Genomic DNA, 8,670 nt, shown 5'->3' on the forward strand with positions numbered 1-8,670 from the left:
TATGGAAAGGTGTGTATGGTCAAACTAAAATGTTCTGACTTTACCTAATTAAGCAATGCAATTATATTTACAATATTATTATGCAATGGCAAGCAGAATCTATAATGCTAGGTGTATACAAATTTGGTAGCAATTGTCAAAAAAAGGTAAATGCATATGGACCAAGATTAGAAGATAATTATCAAAAATAAAAGACTTGTTTTTTATTGTATTTATTTATTTATTTTATATTTTTGGTGGGCAACAAAAGCAAGGTTTATTGAGCAATAGCAAAGTGATAGTACAAAGCTCCCGAGGAGGGAGTGGACCTGAGGGCGTTGCCCAAAAGGCTTGTTTTTTTAGTACAGTGATATTTATTTCCTTCATATATTTGAAAAATATGCATTAATATTGTCTGATTTTAAACAAGAATTAAATGATTTACAAGGTGGTATAATTTGTATTATGACACTGCCCATAAAGAACCCACCACAGAATGCTAAAACCAAGCGGTCACAGCTGCATTTATCTTTCTTGTGAATGGGCTTCTCATCCACCTGCCTATCTTGGGAGCACTTCCTCTTCCCCACTGTGGCACTCCACTCTGCCATTGTGTTCTTTCCCCTTGATGTTTTTCACCTGTCAGGGTAATATGCAGGTGTCAGCCAAGAGAAAGAGACTCTTTTGAAACATTTAAGCAGTGGGCAACAAGCAAACCAAAGCTAGGCCATTCCATCAGGGTCGGATATAGGGAGGGTCACTATTCCCTCTTGGCTCAGGACAACAGATGCACTGCACTTAAGGTGTGGAACTGTCCATTACAGGGATCTAGAGTGCTTGCTGGGTGCCAGTTTAAGAGTGCTGGCTTTGGAGCTAGGCATTGCCAAGTTCAAATCCAGGCTCATGATTTACACAATGTGCCAAATGCCACCAGGAGCAAATTTGTATATATTGAGATTCTTGACTATTATTATTAATAATAACCAGCCCCACAACCACTGCTGCACTGGCATCAAGGATGAGAAGAGTTCCGTAGACTGCTCATGTCTGGCACCCAGCAAGTGGTTGGCACATGGTTTATTGTCATCGTTGTTGAACCACCACACATGTGGGTCATCTCAGAGCTGTACTTTTCTGGAATGCTCTACCACACTTAGAACCTGGCTTCTAGTGTCCCTGATGATTCCCCTACTTCTTCTCCAGTTGACACACTGAGATTGTTGCTGTATGTATGTCGCCAATACTTGGGGACAATAAATATGGTGTGATATGATATGATAATATCATTTTAATCCCATATTATTTCTGGCCACAGATGATGAAGTGTCTACAAAGTTCTGAAATAACTAACATGGAGATCTTGACACTAGTATTGTTTGGGGTCCCTACAATTTGGACCATGACTGCCTCAAATGAACAAAGTTCTGTCGTAAACAGGATCTGTTTGGTTTAAGGTTATAAATATCCTCTTATTTAATTAACAAGTAGTTGGGATTATGAAGTTGGTTTTAACTGGCCCATAGCAAGAAAAACTGAAACCATATATACTACCCAGCAGGGGAAAATGGAGATAAAACTGGATGATGAAAATGCCATTCTTTAGCAGTTGGGTCTGAGATAAAAAATACCACCATGTTTGAATATACCCCATTGTAGCCACCATGAATGGAGGCTTAAGACTCTGAGTCCTCTAAGCTTTTAATGTTGGATCATGTTCTTAGTTTTCCCTTCCTTAAACTCTTTGATGAGGGCCGTGTGACATCTCACAGTTGTCTCACCAAGAATTCAATAATTTCTGGATGGAGGGTGGTCAGCTTTTTTGTAGAAGCACCTGATGTGGATGTCCTAAAAAAAAAAAAAAAAAAAATAGTGAGACAACCAAACAGGCATCCTCAGAAATGTTAATTTATATAGGGAAAAATTATATAAATAGACAAAGGCATGGCAGAGCTTGAATTGAGACAGGAAACCAAGAGAACCCAAGAGGTGATACAGCATAAGGAGTGGGATACTGGATTCAGCTCGCATAGGCTGGCAAAAGCAGACAGTTACATTTTTAGGAATTTTGTAAGCTGGTTGTTGAAAACAGCCATTACTGGCAATTAAATTATATAAATTCAGAATTAAATAAATTATACTTTTAAAAGGGAAGAAATGTTTATAGCTCATGACTTTGTAAATATTTCACTGCATTTTACTATCAGGTACACTCTTGGGATCATTCATATTTCCTGCATCTATATGGTAGGATAATTATATAAAGGCATGCTATGCTGCTGCCTATTTCTTCCTAAGTCTGAATTCAGTGATGTCATGTTAGTAGGTCAAAGTTGGCCATAATTGGAGATTTCACACCAAAAAAAAACCCCCACAAATGCTACACATTTGGACTTGATTTGTTGATTTCCTGTACTTAAGAAATTTATTGAATAATATTATATTAGAGCTAGACTCATTATTGATGAGTCTAGTGAGTGATTTTTTAAAATATTTTATTTATTTGTCAGAGAGAGAGAGAAAGCGCACAAGCAGCAGGAGTGGCAGGCAGAGGGAGAAGCAGACTCCTCGCTGAGCAAGGAGCCTGATGCAAGACTCAATCCTAGGACCCTGGGATCATGACCTGAAGGCAGGTATCTAACCGACTGAGCCACTGAGGTTTCCCGTGAGTGATGTTTTTGCTTAACTAATTATTAATCAAAAATGTACTTGTGGCCTGATTTTGTGGCACTATGGCTGGGGAAAGAATTGTAAAAATTCAGAGTGAATTCTGCAAGAAATAGAAAATTACACCGAAGTTATAGATGTAACTGGAAAATAGGGTAAGTATTTTAACTTAAAACCTGTTATTTTAAAAATGATATAAAGATATTAGTAACAAATTTTATGTTACCCTCGAGTGGTATTATGATTTTGATTAACATGAACTTAAATTGGGCAATTCATGCATTTTGCAGATAGTAATGTAAAAGCAATCCCTTCAAACACAAAAAAAGCTAAACAGTGGAGAAAGGGGAACCCTCCTGCACTGTTGGTGGGAATGCAAGCTGGGGCAGCCACTCTGGAAAACAGTGTGGAGGTCCAGCAAGACGTTAAAAATAGAGCTACCCTACAACCGAGCAGTTGCACTATTGGGTATTTACCCTAAAGATACAAATGAAATGGTCCAAAGGGTACCTATACCCCAATGTTTATAGCAGCAATGTCCATAACAGCCAAACTATGGAGGGAGCTAAGATGACCTTCAGTAGTTGAGTGGGTAAAGAAAATGTGTATATATATATATATATATACACAGTGGAATATTAGCCATCAGAAAGGAGGAAATCTTACCATTTACATTGACGTAGATGGAACCGGAGGGTGTTACGCGGAGTGAAATAAGTCAATCAGAGAAAGACAGTTATCATATGGCTTCACTCATATGTGGAATATAAGAAAGAGCACAGAAGATCATAGGGGAAGGAAGAGAAAACGAAGTGGAAGGTCATCAGAGAGGGAGAAAAACCACGAGAGACTTTTAACTATAAGAAACAAACTGAGGGTTGTTGGAGGGGAGGTGGGTTGGGGGGATGGCGTAACTGGGTGATGGACATTAAGGAGGGCATGGGATGTGATGAGCAGTGGGTATTATATGCAACTGATGAATTACCAACACTACATGTACTATATGTTGGCTAATCAAATTTAAATTAAAGAACTAAAAAACAACTAAAAAATTTGGATTATTGTAATTCAGAATGCTAAAGCTGAGGATGGTTCCAGTTTGATGAATATAATTTGTATGAGAGAGAAAACATTCAACAGTAGATCATCTATGATATTTACTGACAACAAATATATTGAGAAGAATTGGCAGATTAAGATTCAATTTCATTTGTCAGATTGTGTCTGTGTTTCAACCTTAGGTTGCCTACAGGTACAGTGTTTAGCAAAAGCACATGAAAGTTTTACACCTTAAATACATAAAATGTCTGTTTGTTAATTATACCTCAATAAACCTGAAAAAAGCACAGTATTCTAAGAGAATCAATTAACTATATAGAACTTATAATAACGGTATTATATATTTTATTATTATTCACAAACTGTGTGCCCCAGATTCTATCAGTAAGATTTATAATATACCCATCTGTGTTTGTGCATGCATTTTTCCTCCTGTGGAAAGCCAGTTGTGAAATATTCATCAACATACCACCAGGGTAAGGTAAGGAAACACATCTCCCCCTTGCGCCTCTCTACTTGGTGCAATCATTTATTGATGAACCTACCTTTTTTTACTTGGCCACCAGCATTTAGGCATTTTCCTAGAGGGTTTTCTATCACTTGACACTCCTATTTCAGGAATTCCAAAGAGGCAATTTATAGGGAAGTGACCCCCGGAAGGAAGCAAAGGGCCAATTTCCATATGGAAGGAATAGATATGAAATCTGGTGCCTGTGATCCATGTTCATTCCTGTTTTTTTTTTTTTTTTTCTAGCATAAGATACTTGGTCCAAACTCATTTACAAAAATGAGTATATTGGGACATTCATTAGGCCCTCCAACTTTCCACAGAGGTGGTGGTTCTCACTGAAAAGTATAAGGAGGGATTCCATCCTACACAAGCACCATACTTAAATTCCAAGTGTTACTCAATTCCACTGACCCATGGCTCCTGGACCAGTTCTAGGAAACAAGGACCCTTACATGCACCAGCAGCTCGTTGGCATTTCCAGGGCTGTTGTGATCGGATCTGTGTAATATACTGTCCATCTTTTTGGTTTGTGAGCAATCAGGTTATTGCCTGCCTGGACAGGGTTCTCAGACTACTTGGATTTCCATGTCCTGCTATCTCCTTTAGGTGGCTTCTTTCAACTGTACTCAGCACAGTTTTCTGGGACACCGTAAGAATTGTGTGCTTATGTCTCATGAACTGAAGTGTGTCAGTGATGTTCTACCCAGCCAAACTTTGAACATGATTATTTCATCAACAAGCAAAAACACAGAGCAATTCCAGTGTGATCTAGAGATTGAGGTTACTTTATTCTCTGCTTTGATGCTTGGACCACCTAGCAGCTGACCTCTTAAGATGGAGAGCGATTTTCTGTCCTGGGGTTTGATGCTAAATTCCATGGGATGAAAATATTATGGGATGTCTATTCCTGGTTTACCACAACTTTGCCTGTTCTTGGAGGTATGCCTCTGGGACCTTTCTATCATGGTGGAAGTGGGTTCTTGAACTCTCCAGTTTTGAGTCTGTTCATCCAGATGGCAGCCCCAGTGAACCCTCTCTAGTCCATGGAGGACATTTGTCCCATTTTCAAGTTACTTTCAAGACTTATACCCATGAAATAGAATCTCAGTATTTACCCATAGTGTGCTCAGAATATCAGCTTTCATAATGCAGAAACTTAAAGAATAACTTGGGTAAAGTAATCTGAAGTACTTGTAGCCTTCTACTGTCTCTATACTAGAAAACTAGGACGTGCCTTGTCCTGGAAAGCTGAATGCTCAATGCTAGCAGATGGGACCATATCTATGGTCATTCTCCCAGGATATTTTGTCAGCGTTTACTCACACAGCTAAGCAGGTGGTTGGGCATGGGCAGTGAATGGGAATCCATGTAAGGGAAAGTTCCGAGAGCATTTGACTGCCAAGGAAGCATGTAAGCAAGCATCACTCCAGTAAAGCTTGGTGACCTCAAAAATGTCTTGTGGCAGGATGCCCCAGCAGTGGGGTTGCAGCAGTAACACAGTTGCACCCTGGCTAGCCTTCAAGTCCTAGGGCTGTGCAAAAGAAACGATTTAATGTTGTCACACATATATTGTATATCAATATGTCATATATGTGTTTTGTGGGGCATATATGTTTTGTGTGTATATATGTACATGTATATATACATATATATGTATATATGAAAACATTTTAAATATTTTATTTATTGAGAGAGAGAGAGAGAGGACTCATACACACTCATACACATGGGGGGACTCTGCTGAGAAGGGAGCCCAATGTGGGGCTCAATCCTAGGACCCTAGGATCATGACCTGAACCAAAGGCAGATGCCTGACTGACTGAGCCATTCAGGTGTCCCCATATGTAATTTTTTTCAATAGCAACCTTGATTTTCCACTACTGCCCAGAAAACTGCTGGTTCCTTGGGTCAGGGACTATATATGGCACCTTGAGATGTTTCTGCTTCAAAACAGTGTTCACAGGGAATCCCAGTGAAGGTCAGCTTCCTGCCCACCATTAGGGTTAAATGCTGTGGGTGTCCTGCTAACAGATCTCATTTATACCATCTGTGAGGTCACAAGTACCACCACAAACCTGTAGCTCCCACATTCCTGCCTTGCAGGCTCTCCTGGATTAACTCCTCTCAACTGCCGTCAGCCTGCCCTCCATCTTCTGACCCTAGTGACCCTCACTGCCCCATCGCTACATTTCCCTTCTATCCCTGCCGTCTCGGTTTGCTTAACTCTCCCTTATCTCCTCGCTTCATGACTCAGCGTTCCTCTAGATGCCATCTTGGACCAGAGTCTGTGTCAAAGTCCTGGACCCTACTTGACGTGGGAAGGAAATGAAGAGGGTGAACTTGATCGCAAAAGGCTGGAGTCCTTCAGGCCCCCAGGAATTGCCTGTTGCTGCAGTGAGCCTGTCCAGGAGAAAAGCCCAGTACAGACTTATGGACGGCAGTGAATCTTGGCTTAAGGGATTTTTTTCTTATCTGAAATCTTTATTTGCAACCAACCTACAACTCTTCCTCTGTGTTCTGCCAGCTGTTGGTATAAGGAGCTCTGCTAGCTGCTGTATCCTAACTACTAGCCATCAACCCTAGATGGATATGTTGACCCTCTCTGTCCAGGCCAGCCTGTCGGTAAATAAAAGAGCTGATATTTGTTGATGAGCCCCCGAATTTAATCCCTTAAATTCAGCTTTTAAGTACCTCACGAGAGTGTCTATTTCTTGGAAATGTCTTGCACAGACATTTTCCACATGTTTATGGATGATCAGGCATAAAACTTCAGCTCCCTGCTTATACCTCTCTCCCCCCTGCCTGGTTAGGAAAATAGGGGTTTTTCACATTTTCACTCATCTTTCAAAAAATTAATATGAGAAAACCTGGGACTCGGGCGGGATATCAAAACTGTCAGTTGTTACACAGAAAGAACCCGTAGAGAGTCTGCATATCAACACCAGGGTAAGTGACTTACCAACTTAGCATCTGAGGGGGGACTTCCACTGAGAACCTGCTCCTCCTTCACGCTTTGGCTCTGCACCTCCTGGCAGACGGGGGAGGATTCTTCGCTCCCCCAGGGCTGGAACTGCTAGTCATTAACGAGATTCGTCAAACTAGAAATTGAAGGAACGGTGCTTCTGGTCTGGCAGCCTCTTCCTCAGAGGTGTGCTTTTAGAACCTGGAATCTAAGAGCCTCCCCGGCTCTGCCTTCTTCCTTACTGATGTGAACGTCTTGAGTCTGTCTCCTCCAAACCTGAGGTGTGTCCTCTAGCTCAGACATCCTCATGAGGCCTTCGCTTTGCTTTGTGGTATCTTTAATGACTTCAGTTCTGTTCTGGAAAGGCAAAAGAAACAAAAGAATTATAATTAAATGTCAAAGTTGAATATGTTTCTTCTTCTTTGTGTTTTGTTTTCCCCTTTGAAATTTTGTTAATTTTTTTCTTGGAAATCTATGAGATATAACATTACATGTAAACTTGGATTTCGTACCTGCTTTCCCTGGTCCTCTGGTGTGCATACACACATACACACACACACACCCCAAGAACAAAAACATTTCACATAAATTAGGTTGCTCCATATTCTTTGATTTAATACTATCTATAGATGCACTCCTAAACTATATAAAATAACGCTTTCTTTATTTCCAAATTTGTACCCCTGCTGTCATGCACTACGGACTTTTCTGTAACTCACTTTGGACAATAGACAGCATGATTGGGAACACTCACATGGGCACCATGGAGGCCAAGCCCTTTCAATTTCTTTTGCTCGACTTGTTTTCCTCTCTCCCCCCATGTGGTTGAAAACATCCTCACTGCTCTCCAGGTGTGTTTGTAGTTCTGCTCATCCTTATCTCGGAGATGAGGCAGCGCTTTAGATCGCCAGCTTTATGTAGATGGTTCCTTCCCAGCTCCCCACCTCCACCCCGCTCTTCTGTGCTTAGCGCGTGCACACCCTTCTCTGTGGAGAACATTCAGGTCGATCTCCAGTCTTGGAAAATTAAACCTGGTTCTGACTCCTGGGAGCCCTCCTTGTTTCAAGGCCTGCTTGTCACCTTGACTTTAAGTTCCTTCTTAGTTCATGGCCCCAGAGGAAGCCTCCTTGTGATTTCCAGTCGGACTCTTTATACCTATTTTGAACTGTGTTGTGGGGGGAGTAAACCACCTCACAGCTCCCTGGTAGAGGAGTGGGAGCCTGGCAGTCCATCCCTGAGCTCAAGAATTCAGAAGGAGGAGCCCGGGTCTTAGGGATTCAGAGATACTATTTTCCAAGCATTCATTTTAGGTCATTATCACACTTTTTTTTTCAGGTTAAGTTTTTTTAGTCTTTGTAAGAGAAAAGAAAAACGGATTTGTCCATGTGCATTTTGGGACTTTAAGCACGACAGTCTCGGTTCATTACGCAGGGGGAGTGGATGTCAACTTCACTTTCCTATGTAAAAGATTTTTCCCTGAGTCATGTTGGAGGGA

The 8,670-nt window shown here is 41.0% G+C and overlaps 1 long non-coding RNA gene across 1 annotated transcript; it reads right to left on the reverse strand.

Moving 5' to 3' along the window:
* Window positions 1-508: 508 nt before the first annotated feature.
* LOC116589254 lies at window positions 509-8,018 on the reverse strand. Its single transcript, XR_004285270.1, has 4 exons — window positions 7,930-8,018; window positions 7,173-7,532; window positions 1,758-1,824; window positions 509-618 (listed from the first exon to the last, which is right to left on the reverse strand). It is a non-coding gene; the product is annotated as an uncharacterized LOC116589254 (long non-coding RNA).
* Between the last annotated feature and the right edge of the window lie 652 nt (window positions 8,019-8,670).

The sequence above is a fragment of the Mustela erminea genome, chromosome 4 (genome assembly GCF_009829155.1).
Source record: "Mustela erminea isolate mMusErm1 chromosome 4, mMusErm1.Pri, whole genome shotgun sequence".
NCBI classification, from domain to species: domain Eukaryota; kingdom Metazoa; phylum Chordata; class Mammalia; order Carnivora; family Mustelidae; genus Mustela; species Mustela erminea.